Genomic DNA, 15,107 nt, shown 5'->3' on the forward strand with positions numbered 1-15,107 from the left:
TGGACCGGAATGGTCCGTTCCAAGGTGTATCTCTGAAAATGTACCTTGTGGATTTCTACTTAACAACGAATGACTACATATACCAACATATCCACTATATAATGGACTGGTTGGGCACAGGAGTACATTCAGCCAGAGACTCATTCCACAGAGATGCAACACTGAGCATCTTAGGAAGTCATTCCAGCCTGTGGCCATCAAACTTTACAACTCCTCCCTTGGAGGGTCAGACACCCTGAGCCAATAGGCTGATCCTGGACTTATTTCCTGGCATAATTTACATATTACTATTTAATTATTTATGGTTTTATTACTATTTAATTATTTATGGTGCAACTGTAACGAAAACCAATTTCCCTTGGGATCAATAAAGTATGAGTATGACTATCAGACTCCTCCTCTCCTATACCTTCAATTGAAGTACTCATTGACTTGAAAAACACCGTGGATGTATTTGAACTTTCTGGCTCAAATTTTAAAAAGAAATGTGCCAAAACTGGAATGTAAAATTGTGCTGTCCCAGTACATAGTTGAACCTCTGCAAACATTTCATTCAAAATCTTTTACAAATGACTCTTACAGCCTGTAACACAAAGTCAATTCATTTAAAAAGAACTCATTTGGATAACAGAATGAAAGCATCAGCTGGCAGGGATCTTCCTATTTCTTATTTATAAAAATAGCCTCCAATTTCCAGTCATGATTTGAAGATATCTTTATCATTTCATGGGTCCAAAGTCCTCAGTTACATCTTGTGGTCACAAATGTGCTTGTGCTGTTCTTGAGAATTTGCTGATGAATGCTATGGTTGAGAACAAAAAAAAACAACAAATTATCATCAGAGATGATTCATCTTGCAAGTTAAGTGGCAGTAGGTTTCATTCAGCGAACTGAAAATCTTCCTGACACTCTCTGGCACTGAGATAACGTATCTCGTCTAGGATATCCCACAACAATGAACAGTAAGACCAAGTATGTGCTTATATTGATTTCTCTGCTTTGAATTGAAAGCAATAGCATTCAGTGGGGTGAACTATGCTGTCTTTTAGGGAAGAAACTAAAGATACAAATCTACAGCAGCATTAGTTAATGAAATACTGCAAATAATTTATCTGTAAGAAGAGCACTCAGCCCTTAAGTAGAGCATGCTCATTTTGCAGATCAAGATGGATTCCCACACTGGACTCTTCACAATCAAGGACATCTTCAATAGGAAGCACTTCAACAAAGGTAGCATCCAACATTATGGACTCCCACCACCTTCTCATCCGAGAGGAGGTACTGGAGCCTGAAGACACACATTCAACATTTTAGGAATAGCTTCTTCCTTTCCACCATCAGATTTCCGAATGGACAATACCTCAGCACATTTGCTCTCATGATGCACTAATTTAATTTCTTATTTAAATTAATATTCTTATTTTAATGCATATTTTAAAAAATCATTGCACTATACTGTCGCCACAAAACAACAAGCTTCATGATGATGTCAGTGATAATAAATTTGATTCTGATCCTGATATTTGATCACTGCCAGTCTCTTCTTTGTGAGAGACAATGGCAAATATGTATGAATATTTAACACTTTTTTCTCACCTGTCACTTTGTTTCCTTCTCCTGTCTCTAAAGGAGTTACTTTGATGCCATGACCAAATTTTGTCAAAGAATAGCACAGGCCATTGACGGCAGCAGCACTGCATCTCTCCTCATCCAACATTCCTCTTTCCATTTGTTCCTTGTGCACAGTGGCACTACATTTATGGCCAGCCCCTGCCATAGTGAGCATTAGGAGTCAACCAATGCTGTTATTAAATGCTGACCCACTACAATCCAAGTCTTGCCACCTTCTACCAGTAGGAGGTACAGAAACCTGAAGACCTACACCACCAGGTTCAAGAACAGCTACTTCCCTTCAACCAATTATTCCTTGAATTAACTGACATACTCCTAATCATCACCTTATTGACTAATTTAATACCTTTGCACTAAAATGGACTTGCTTCTTGTTCAAATTATGTTTCTTGTAAAATTGTGTAAAATTGATGTGTTTTCTTCTGAATGCTAATTATATGACGTAATGTGTCTCTGTTGCTGTTGTAAGTGTGTTTCTCATTGCACTTATGCACAAGTACTTTTGTACTTGACAATAAACTCAAATTTGACTTGGATCCTAAGTGGAATCTTTGCTGACCTACCTTCTCTAATTCAAGAGGTTGAGGAAAATTTGCAGTGCCCATGTTGGAACCAGAGCAAAGAAAAAATCTCAACTGGTCAGGCAGCATCTATGGAGATGAATAAACTGTCAACATTTTGGGCTGAGACCCTTTATCAGGACTGGAAAGGAAGGGGGAAGACTCAAGAATGAAAAAGTAGGGGGAACGGGAAAGAGGACAAACTGGAAGGTGATGGGTGGATCCAGGTGGGAGGGAAAGGTAAAGGGCTAGAGAAGAAGGAATATGACAGGAGAGGCGAGTGGACCATGGCAGAAAGGGAAGATGGAGGGGCACCAGGGGGTGGTGATAGGCAGGTGAGGAGAAGAAATAAGAGATCAGAGTGGGGAAGAGAAGAGAGAAAGTGGAGGTGAGAAAATAATTAATGGAAGGAGAAATGAATTTTTATGCCAACAGGTTGGAGGCTACCTAGAGGAAACATGAAGTGTTGCTCCTGCACCCTGAGGGTGGCTTCAACATGGCAAAAGAAGAGGCCGTGGACCAACATGTCAGAGTAAAAATGGGGATAGGAATTAAAATGGCTGGCCACCAGGAAATTCTGCTTTTGGTGGATGGGAAGGAGGTGCTCAACAAAGAGATCTTCCAATTATTGTTGGATCTTACCAATGTAGAGGAGGCCGCATCGAGAGCACTGGATACAATATTCATCCCCAACAGATTCACAAGTGAAGTGTTGCCTCACCTGGAAGGGTTGTTTAGGACCCTGAATTGAGGTAAGGGAGGAGGTGAATGGGCAGGTGTAGCATTTCTGTCTCTTGCAGGGAGGGACAAATGTTCAAGGGAATCACAGAGGGAGTGCCCCCTGTGGAAAGTGGAGGGGGTGGGGGGGGGGGGAAGAGATGTTATTTGTGGTTGAATCCTGTTGAAGATGTTGAGAGTTGTGGAGAATGATGTGTTGGATGTTGAGTCCCATGGGGTGGTATGTGAGAGGAACTTTATTACTACTAAGGTGGCATGAAGATGGGGTGAGCATGGATGTCCAGGAAATGAAGGAGATGCAGGTGAGGGCAGCGTCAATAAGGTAGACTCTGGTCCTGTTCTTTGAAGAAGGAAGTCATCTCTGATGTCCTGGGAAAGAACGCCTCATCCCAAGAACAGATGTCGTGGAGATGAAGGAACTGAGGAAAGAGAATGGGATTTTTTTTTAGGAGATAGGGTGGGAAGAGGCAGAGTCAAGATAGTCATAGGAATTGATAGGTTTATAAAAGATGTTGGTAGACAGTTTTTCCCTAGAAATGGAGATAGAGAGATTGAGAAATGGGAGCGAGGTGTCAGAAATGGACCATGTGAATTTAGGGGCAGGGTGGAAGTTGAAGGCAAAGTTGATGAAATTGATGAGTTCAGCATGGGTGCACGAAGCAGCAGCAATGCAGTCATCAATATAGTGCAGGAAGAGTTGGGGAGTATTACCAGGGAAGACTTGTTCTACATAGCCATCAAAATAGCAGGCAAAGCTGGAGCCCATGCAGGTGCTCATGGGTGCTCCTTGAATTTGGAGAAAGTGGGAGGAGCCAAAGAAGAAATTGTTGAGGGTGAGGACCAGTTCTGCGAGATGGAGGATGGTGGTGGTAGAGGCAATTGGTTGATCTTTTGTTGAGAAAGAAGCTGAGAACCTTAAGGCCTTTTTGATGGGGGATAGAAGTGTAAAGGGACTGGACATCCATGGTGAAAATGAGGCGGTCAGGGCCAGGGAATTGAAAGACGTTCATGAGATGAGAGCATATGAAGTGTTGCAGATGTAGGTGAGAAGGGACTGAACCAAGGGGGATAGACTCTATTTGAGGTATGCAGGCATGAGCTCGGTGGAGCAGAAGCAGACAGAGACAATAGACCCTTCCCTCTTCTATTCCCCACTCTAGCCTTTTACCTCTTTGCCTCACCTGCCTATCACCTCCCTGGGGTACCTCTCCTTTTTCCCCTTCTCCAATGGTCCACTTTCCTCTTAAATCTGAGTCCTTCTTCTCTAGCCCTTTAACTTTCTTTCCCACCTGGATTCTCCTATCACTTTCTAGCATGTCCTCCTTCCTCTCCCCCCACCTTTTCATTCTGATGTTTTCCCCCTTCCTTTCCTGATGAAGGGTCTCAGCTCGAAACATAGCCTGTTTATCATTTCCATACCTGCTGAGTTTCTCTAGCAATTTGTGTGTGTTGCCTTGGATTTATAGCTACTGCAGAATCTCTTGTGATAAAGAAGGAAACTTCTTGGAATGTCCATGTACCTTTGTCATAGGCACATGTCAACAATTGGAAGTTAAATAAAACAAGTTTGCCAATGACGTGACAGTGGTGGAGCTCATCACCAACAATAATGCGGCTGCCTACAGAAAGGAGGTAAAAGAGCTTGAGGCCTGGTGCCAGGCTAATGACCTCTTCCTCAAAATCAACAAGATTTCATCGACTTCAGGAGAGTTTGCACCTCTCAGATTCATCGACGGCACAACAGTGAAAACTGCAAGCAGTTTCAAACTCCTGGGAGTGCACATCTCGCACAACCTCTCTTGGTCCCAGAGCACATTATACACAATCAAGAAAACTCACCAATGCCTCTACTTTTTGAGGATGCTGAAGAGAACTGGACTATGTACATCAATACTTAGGCCCTTCTACAGATGTGCAGTAGAGAGCATCCTAATATACTGCATATTATGGAAACTGCACTACAGCAGACTACACTACAGTACAGTAAAAATAGGGGACAAGCTCTCCTCTACAATCACTCTGAGCACCGGTGCCCCACAAGGCTGTGTACTCAGCCCCCTGCTGTACTCACTGTACGCCGATGATTGTGTAGGCAAGTTTCCATCAAACTCAATATATAAGTTTGCTGATGACACAATTGTAGGCTGTATCTCAGGTAATGATGAGTTTGAGTACAGAGAGGAAATTAAGAACCTGGTGGCATGGTGCAAAGACAATAACCTATCCCTCAACGTCAGCAAGACGAAGGAATTGGTTGTTGATTTCAAAAGGAGTAGTGGACCGCACGACCCAATTTACATCGGTGGTGCGCAAGTGGAACAAGTCAAAAGCTTTAAGTTCCTCGGGGTCAATATCACAAATGACCTGACTTGATCCAACCAAGCCAAGTTCACTGCCAAGAACGCCCACCAGCACCTTTACTTCCTGAGAAAACTAAAGAAATTTGGCCTGTCCCCAAAAACCCTCACTAATTTTTATAGCAGCACTGTAGAAAGCATTCTTCTAGGGTGCATCACAACCTGGTATGGAAGTTGTCCTGTCCAAGACCGGAAGAAGCTGCAGAAAATCATGAACACAGCCCAGCACATCACACAAACCAATCTTCCGTCCTTGGGTTCACTTTACACCGCACGCTGTCAGAGCAGTGCTGCCAGGATAATCAAGGACATGACCCACCTAGCCAACACACTTTTCATCCCTCTTTCCTCCGGGAGAAGGCTCAGGAGCTTGAAGACTCATATGGCCAGGTTTGGGAACAGCTTCTTTCCAACTGTGATAAGACTGCTGAAGGGATCCTGACCCGGATCTGGGCTGTACCCTTCAAATATCCGGACCTGCCCCTTAGTTTTTTTGCACTACCTTACTTTCCATTTTCTATTTTCTATTTATGATTTATAATTTAATATTTTAATATCTACTATCGATTTGTACTCCAGGGAGTGGGAAGAGCAGAATCAAATATTGCTGTGATGATTGTACGTTCTGGTATCAATTGTTTGGTGACAATAAGGTATAAAGTATAAAGTAAAAAACTGGAAGATTACGCAACAGGAAGTAAAAATTGCCCAATGCATCACCGGCACCAGTCTAGATGCCATCACGACTTCATCATTTCCTGTCAGAGTCACCTCCTGTACAAACACTCCTGTGCCCAGCACAACTTTAAGGACAATTATGCAATCAATGTATGTATGATACAATCAATCCAAGTATGTATTTAAGGTATCTTATGTATTTATATTTATTGTGTTTTTTATTAGCGTGTTCTTTATCTGATTGTGTTTTTATATGCTGCATCAGATCAGGAATAACAATTATTTTGTTTTCCTTGACACTTGTGTACTGGAAATGACATTAAACAATCTTGAATCTTGAAGATAAAGGTGCTGGAAGTCATAAGGAAGCGAGCAACTTCAGGTAAACAAACCTTTCTTCCATAACATCCATTCAACATCCTTCTACCAAAAAAAAGGGACATGAGAGGACACTAATTATGAGTGCTACTACTTTGCACTTTTGATGGTTTTTTTTAATGGTTTTTCCATATCAGGAAAAGGGAGAGATGAAAATTGGTGACTTAATTTCATAAGGGAGTTATTAAGAGCCTTAACTATGAAAATCAACAACAGCCACTTATCATGATTATTGCACATTATGTTTAATTTATAATAGTAGATTGTTGCAAGCTGTGTTTAAATTAAAAATTCCAAATGTAAAATGTTTAACATTAGGTGTGTGGTGGAGATAACGTCTCTACCAAACGAGGTAACAGACGTTCCTTCCCTCCGTCAGCCTCCAATCAGGGTCACATGAAGCCGTGGGAGCAGTTGGTGGATGATCATATGAGCAGCTGATGTATCTCACAAGACCTGATTATGTGACCATTGATGCCAGGCAGACAATCTCTGAAGAGTATTAATAATGACTGGGGTCACCAGTCTTATAAGGACATTGCCCAGAAGAAGGCAATGGCAAACCATTTCTGTAGAAAAATTTGCCAAGAGCAATCAAGGTCAAAAGACCATGATCGTCCATGTCATATGACACAGCATATAATGATGATGAAGATCTTTAGCATTAAAATGAACCACAATTGTGCCATAACACTGAAGTGTCATGAGACACATGGCCAAGGGCAAAGTGACACAGCAGATGATTCAAGGGCTTAAGAGGCACTGCTGGTGTTGGAATCTGAAACAAAAACAAACTGCAGGAGGAACTCAGTTTGTCAAGCAACATCTGTGGAGGCAATGGGTTGGTCGATGTTTTATATCTACATCCTGCATCAAGCCGAATGGCCTGCTAACTCAGCCCTGACAGGTCCAAGGTGTAAGTTAACATAGGGATAATGAATTAAGTTGAAACCTTGAGATCCAGGAATATTGATAAGAATAGAAAACAACAATTTTGCAAATAGTTGTGAAGTAGACCCAATTGACTGATAAAACCGCTGAGAGTAATTAGACCAATTATGAATGGATGAATGGGATAGGCTATATTGTCACAATACATGAGGAAATTTTGTATCTGACCCAAAGTCGTGATAACAAGGGGCTTTCAATCTCAAACCTCTCCACAGAACGGTGAGATATCCCAGACAGCTGTCTGTCCATTCTGCTACACAGGAATGATTTCATGGTTAATGATTCTCAGCAAAGGAATTCTCCAGATATCTTCCTGTCCACTAGTGTGACCATAGCTGGTCATGTCCACATCCAGTGGATCAATAATTATCACTATTACCAAGCTGTATAAAATACCATGAATTTTGACTTTCAGAGAAACTGATTTGATCAAACATCCATGCTTACAACAATATCAAATACACAATTCTAATCAACAATTCAAAAGGGAAGGTTCTTTATCTGCTTGAGAAAACATTGTTGTTATACTTCAATCTAAACCTGTTCAGGCAGCTGTCATTATGGATTGGTGGGACAGCAGACAGATCAAACAATTTGCTCACCTCAGGGAGTTTGACCAAAGTCCACTGCATGCCTTCACACTTTAACGTGATGGGTCTCCTATCATTAAGTAACAAGAAAAATAAAATCTGCTTTAAAGTGAGAAAAGGAGAAGGAGATTGAAAATAAGGGTTTTAGTTAATAGCAATGTCAGCACACAAAAAAAAACACTTCTCAATCAGTGAACTCTAGCACCAAAAAGCATAGGGTAAGTCTTTATGTTTTAATTTAATTTAAATTTCAATAAAAACTCATTAAAAATAAAAAAAGCATAATAATACTCCACACATACGAGTTAGGCCATTAATTCGAATGGAAAAGGGGGATACCTCATTATATCACAAGATTGGCCAACAATGGAGCAGAGTGCAAGTTTCAGACCTTTACCAGATAAAGCAGAAGTCCAGCATTCACTTGCGTGTGAAGGGTTGAATGCTGGTGTTGCCTTGGTATCTGCCAACCACAGTGAGCACAATGGAGTTCAGCATTTTGCAGTGCAAGACAACAGAATAATTTTATATAACCATATAGATATATACAGATATAAACTCAGAAGAGAAGATGACAGCGCGACGGCAGTGCGCGCGGCCTCTCCGTTGAATGATATCTGTAATCTGTCAAGTAGGGGACCGTGCACAATTCTGATTTGATGGAGACAGACGTGAGAGTATGGAGGAACATCTGGAAAACTTCTGAAATGCCTGCCTCGCTGCCGCTGTTACTGTGTGATAACCGGAATCTCCGGAGCAGAAGGCCCCGAATCCTCGGTTTTGCTTGTTTCAGCGGCCGAGGCTAGGTCGAAGTCGCTCAGCAGAGGATGGCGCTCGGGAGGCTGTATCGGAGGGGCTGGTCAGAGGCTCAAAGTTTTCAGACGGATGGACTCAGTATCGGCTGTGGTTGGCAGCTTCCAAGGCATCGGCAAGTTGACAGTGCCTGGAGGTTTATGGCAGGGAGTTTCTCCCTTTTGCCGCCTGCTAGCCAGGACTCGGGGACTTAGAGACTTATTTTTTACCATTCTTCATCAAGTTATGGTATTGTTTTGCATTGCTGTAACTATATGTTATAATTATGTGGTTCTGTCAGTGTTAGTCTTTGGTTTGTCCTGTTATCTGTGTTATCACTCTGGAGAAACATTGTATCATTTCTTAATGCATGTATGCATTTCTAAATGACAATAAAAGAGGACTCAGTGTTCTCATAATCTAAGTTTGCATAACAGAAGAGACCCAATGAAAGCTAAAGATTTTCTTAAACCTAAAATACAATAAAAGCCTTACATGTGAAATGTGTTGTGATAAACTATCAAAATTCTCACCTACATGTTTTCAAAAAAATATATTGTCAGTTCTGTCCAAATTCTTTCATCATAGTCCTTCCCTCGTAAATCCATTCTGACATTTTTAAAGAGACTTCCCACAGCCCCATACTCGATTAGGCAATCCTGACGTCAGCTGCAAGCTGTGTGGAGTTTCCCTGTGGTTGTGCGGAGTTTCCCTGTGGCTGTGCGAGTGAGTTCTAGGTGTTCCGGTTTCCTCCTAAAGACGTGTGGGTTGGAAAGTTAATTGGTTTCTTTAAATTGTCCTCAGTGTGTCAGTGAATGATAACATCTGAGGGAGTTAAGGGAACCGCGGGAGCAGAGTGGATTAGTATAAGTGGAATGTTGATGTTCAAGGGGCCAAATGGCCTGTCTCCTTGCTATATTATGCTGCGATTCAAATCCCACTGGGGCTCTTTACAACCGGGGCTATCCAATACATGTCTGGTATTGGATCAGTTCCTAAGACTGATAAAATCTCCTGAGGTTCTAACTAACTATTGGAGCTCAGTGATGAGGAGGGTCAGATGACTATTTTACAACACGACCAGGATATCATTTGCTGCTCTTCATTATGCAATGACTGTTCCAACAATTTGTACTTACATGACACCTTTTACAGAGCAGAACAACTCAAAATGTTTTGTAGGTGGTTATTAAGTAAAATTGGAGCATTGAGCTATGCAGAGAGTTATTAGTGTCGGTGACTTAGACCGAATGCTGCAGGAGAAGGACAGGTAGAAAGATTTAAGGGAGGAGTGCTTTCTGGGAGGGTTTAATATTGAATTACAATAAAAGCTGAAAGCTCAGTTGCCAATGACAGATCAAAAGGTCAGTATTGTAGATACTTAGGATGGATGTAAAGCTGGAGGAAACTTAAGTGATTGTGTGAGCTGAGGCCATGAAATAATTTGAAACCCAACTAGAGCCTTTGTAGGTCAGAGAACGCAGGGATAATGTGCAAGTAAGGATTGAAGCAAATTGAAACACTGGCAGAGTTGGTTAGTGTTACAGAGATTAACTGAGTGTCACTGCAAATCTGTGACTTAATGTTCATTCAGGGATAGAAATAGCACTGAGGTTTAGAACAATAATTAATTCTTGACTTAGGGTGCATCTATGTAGAAGTGCAGATTCGCACTATGGAAACATGGTTTTCTCCAGGTGCTCCAGTTTCCTCCCACGTGTCAAATATGAGCAGATTATGAAGTTATCTGCCCACTATGTTAGTTGGAATCTAGCTGGCTGGGAGGGAGAACCAGGAAGATATTCAGGGGTACAGGTGAGAAAATAGTTTACAGGGAAATGGGGGGTAATGAGATTCATGTACTGAAATACAAACATGATCATTTTTTCTCGAGTTATCAAAAGTAATTAAATCATGCGTCATTTAAAAGGCAATCTCATGAGGTGAGACTGCAGGAAAGGAAATGAAAGATACGTCTGTTGTGACATCATATATTTTTCTGAGACTTCTGGGAGGCTGTGGTCGAGGTTGACTCATGGAAGACCTCTAGTCATATTGGATTGCGTGCTTCTGATATAGGGAGGCACAGAAGCATTGTCAGACTCAAAATACAAAAGCACGCAATCCAATATGATTAATAATTAAAGCCTTTTTAATTTGGAAAACCAAGGGAATAATAACTTTATCAGATTTGTTTTTAGGGAACTGTTCAATGTCTTTTTATCAGTTAGTGGATAAATATGATTTAGCTAATGTATACTTTTTTAGGTATTTACAAATTAGGAATTTTTTACGTGGCTTGTTGCCAAATCACCCTTCTGCTTATCCACCTAATATGACAGACGCTCTTTTTCAGTTTAAACCATTTCAAAAAGGGTTGATAGCTATAATCTATAAACGGTTATTGAACTCACGAATGATACCTAATGATAAAATTAAATGCGCTTGGGAATCAGAATTTCAAGAGTCATTTTCAGATAATCAATGGAGTAAAATTTTTCATTTGGTTAACAACTCATCTATCTGTGCCTGTCATTCCTTGATACAGTTCAATGGGCCCATATGTCAAAGGATAAACTAGCGTGTATTTTCTCCAATATTAATCCTATTTGTGACAGATGTAATACTGAGCTGGCCACTTTAACTCATATGTATTGGTCTTGTATAAAGTTAGGTAACTTTTGGAGAGATGTTTTTCAAACACTATCAAAAGTTTTGGATCTGGATCTACAACCTAATTTGCTTACAGCAATTTTTGGGATTATCCCATTGGAAGCAGGAAATATTCCTGTTTCCGCTCAACATATGATAGCCTTTTCAACCTTACTGGCTAGGAGAGCCATTTTATTGAAGTGGAAGGACCTAATCCACCTACAGTCTTTTATTGGCTCTCCTCTATTATGTCCTGTTTAAGTTTAGAGAAAATAAGAAGTCGGTCATTTGATACATCTTTTAAATTTGAGCAAATCTGGTGACCTTTTATCCAATATTTTCATTTAATTTGATTTACTACTCTTTCAATCTTTTTTTCAAAGTTTTAGATTTGATCAGAAAGTCTTTCTTTCATTTTTTTTGGTTGTATCCTCAAAATGGACTGTCTGGTCTCTCTCTTTTTGTTTTGTTTATATAGTGTAGTGGGTTTTTTTCACTTCATTTAAAACCTAATGGTTTTTCTTTTCTCTTCATAAACTGATAAGTTTTCATTTTTTAATTATATATTTTATTGTGGTGACCCACTTTCCAGCGCACTCGAATCGGCTCACAAAACGGCGCACGCCAGCAGAGAGGCCGGCGCCAAAAAGGGCGCCAGGCCATCTTCACCAGTGGGGGAAAATCCCGTGCGTGGAAAGGGTCTGGGAATATGCATTCCTCACAGCAGTCCCGCCCAGGCAGGGTGGGAACGGGAAGGCTTTAAAGGAGGCCGCGAAGTTTGAATAAATCTCTTTTTTTTCGCAACTACAACTCACCGATTACGTGTCATTATTCTAGCACTGTGTGTAGCACACCGCTACATTTGGTGACCCCGACAGCCCAAACGATATTTGGACCAGAGATGACCAACGCTGCATCTGTTCATGCAGTTTCGTTAAAACTGCCAAGCTTCTGTACGCTGCGACCTCGCCTATGGTTCGAACAAGCAGAAGTCCAATTCCACAATGGGCAAATAACCTCAGATTCCACTTGTTACTACTACCTGGTGAGTTCCCTCGACCAGGAGACAGCTGCACAAGTTGAGGAGTTTATACAGTTGCCCCCGGACGACGGCAAATACACAGCATTCAAAGCCCTGCTCATAAGGACTTTCGGACTCTCACGGCGCGAGCGAGCTGCCCGCTTACTGCACCTGGAGGGTTTGGGAGACAGGCCGCCATCGGCATTAATGAACGAAATGCTGGCCCTGGCTGAATGACACAAACCCTGCCTCATGTTTGAGCAGGCGTTCCTAGAACAACTGCCCGAGGACATATGCCTGCTGCTGTCCGACACAGATTTCAGCGACCCCTGGAAGGTGGCCGCCCAGGCAGATGTGCTGTGAAATGCCAAGAAGGAGAGAGGGGTGTCCGTCGCACAGATAACCAAGCCCCGTGCCCAATGGCAGACCAGACCAGGTCCAGCAGCAGAGCTTACAAAACCTGGCGACAGGAGTGAGGAGCCCAACGAACAATGGTGCTTCTACCACCAGCAGTGGGGCACAGAGGCCCACCACTGCAGACCACTCTGCAGATTCCCGCCGCCGCTAATGGCTACGGCGGCTGGCCATCAGGACAGCCTCCTGTATGTCTGGGAAAAGCAGTCGGGACGCCGCTTTTTGGTCGACACCGGAGCGGAGATCAGCGTTTTACCTCTAATGAGTTACGACACCCGCAACAGAGAACTGGGACCCACCCTGTGGGCCGCAAATGGCAGCACAGTACGGACCTACGGCACTCGCACGGTGTGGCTACAGTTCAGCTCCAGCTGGTTCACGTGGGACTTCACACTGGCCGCCGTGGCCCAACCGCTCCTGGGGGTGGATTTTCTGCGAGCTCACAGCCTGCTGGTCAACTTGCAAGGGAAGCGACTAGTCCAGCGGTCCCCAAGCACTGGGCCGTGGACCGGTGCTGGACCGCAAAACATGTGCTACCAGGCTGCGAGGAAACGATAGGAGTCAGCTGCACCTTTCCTCATTCCCTGTCACACGCACTGTTGAACTTGACCGCATGCGAGATCATTACCCGCCTGTCATGCATGTCAGCGCGGGAAGCAGATCAACTCCCCGAGCTTGCAAATGACAGTGGGCTGAAAAGTATGTTTGACGTAACATCTCTGCCGGCATTCTGGATCAAACTCAAGGCTAAATATCCTGAGATAGCCACGAAAGCATTGAAAACGTTGCTTCCATTTCCAACATATCTCTACAATGAATGCAACGAAAACTAAATTGCGGAATAGACTGGACATAAGGAACCTCCTTCGAGTATCGCTGTCTCCCATCACCTCTCGATAGGACCGTCTTGTTGCAGGAAAACAAGCCCAGGGCTCCCACTGATTCAGTGTGTTGCAATGATTTTATATGTTCTTATGGGGAAAATATGTGCTGTGTGTTTAATATCCAAACATTACTTAAAACGTTATGATGCTATTGACTTATAAGTGACTTATATAACCATATAACAATTACAGCACGGAAACAGGCCATCTCGGCCCTTCTAGTCCATGCCGAACGCTACTCTCACCTAGTCCCACCGACCTGCACTCAGCCCATAACCCTCCATTCCTTTCCTGTCCATATACCTATCCAATTTTTCTTTAAGTGATAGTATCGAACCTGCCTCTACTACTTCTGAAAGTTCGTTCAACACTTACTTAAAGCTCCCCTGTCCTCCCCTGATAATTGATTTATCACTATATTCATGCGAGGAAAATATGCTCTGTGTGTTTAATATTAAATTCGTTAGATAAACGCTTTAGAAACGAAATTGAGTGTATTAGCCACTTATCACCTATATGCCGGTCGTGATTAAGACTCCCCCCCGCCCCCCGAACAGAATCGCCAAAAACAATTTGTAGAAAAAAATCGGCACATAGACACATGCGCACACAGATGATCGCGCAAGGCTTCATGGTCATTGTAGTCATTCTCGGGGTACACACAATGTATTTGACTGCTACTCTTGTCCATTGACAACCCTACCCGCCCCCCCCACCCCGGTCAGCCGGTCCGCAGGTCCGCAAGAATATTGTCAATATTAAACCGGTCCACAGTGCAAAAAAGGTTGGGGACCCCTGGACTAGTCCATGCCAAGACTTTTCAAACGTTCTCCCTGGGTGAAGCAAAGTTACCAGCCCCATACCTGGACTCCATTACGCTGTCCGACGACGAATTTACCAGGGTCCTGGCGGATTTCCTATCAGTTTTGACATCGCAGTTCATGGCAGCCATGCCCAGACACAGAGTGCAGCACCATATCCCGACCCAGGAACCACCCCTCCATGCCCATGCTCAAAGGCTTCCCCTGGACAAGCTCCGACTGGCGAAGGAGGAGTTCAAGAAGATGGAGGAATTGGGGATCATACGACAGTCCGACAGCCCATGGGCCTCCCCCCTTCACATGGTGCCCAAGGCAACGGGGGGCTGGAGACCATGCGGGGACTACCGCAGACTGAACGAGGCTACAACGCCAGACCGCTACCCTGTGCCGCACATTCAAGACTTTGCAGCAAACCTACATGGCGCAAGGATCTTTTCCAAGGTAGACCTTGTCCGGGAATACCATCAAATTCCGGTACATCCGGACGACATCCCCAAAACAGCACTCATCACCCCGTTCGGCCTTTTCGAATTCCCTTGAATGCCGTTCAGCCTAAAGAATGCCGCACAGACATTCCAGCGGCTAATGGACGCGGTGGGACGCGACCTGGACTTTGCATTCATCTATTTGGACGACATC

General features: G+C 43.1%; 1 long non-coding RNA gene across 1 annotated transcript; it reads right to left on the minus strand.

Annotated features, from left to right (window-relative positions):
• Positions 1-655: 655 nt before the first annotated feature.
• On the minus strand, positions 656-9,414 carry LOC140202235 (uncharacterized). Its single transcript, XR_011887047.1, has 3 exons — positions 9,214-9,414; positions 7,897-7,954; positions 656-802 (listed from the first exon to the last, which is right to left on the minus strand). It is a non-coding gene; the product is annotated as an uncharacterized lncRNA (long non-coding RNA).
• Between the last annotated feature and the right edge of the window lie 5,693 nt (positions 9,415-15,107).

This window comes from Mobula birostris, chromosome 8, assembly GCF_030028105.1.
Source record: "Mobula birostris isolate sMobBir1 chromosome 8, sMobBir1.hap1, whole genome shotgun sequence".
NCBI classification, from domain to species: domain Eukaryota; kingdom Metazoa; phylum Chordata; class Chondrichthyes; order Myliobatiformes; family Myliobatidae; genus Mobula; species Mobula birostris.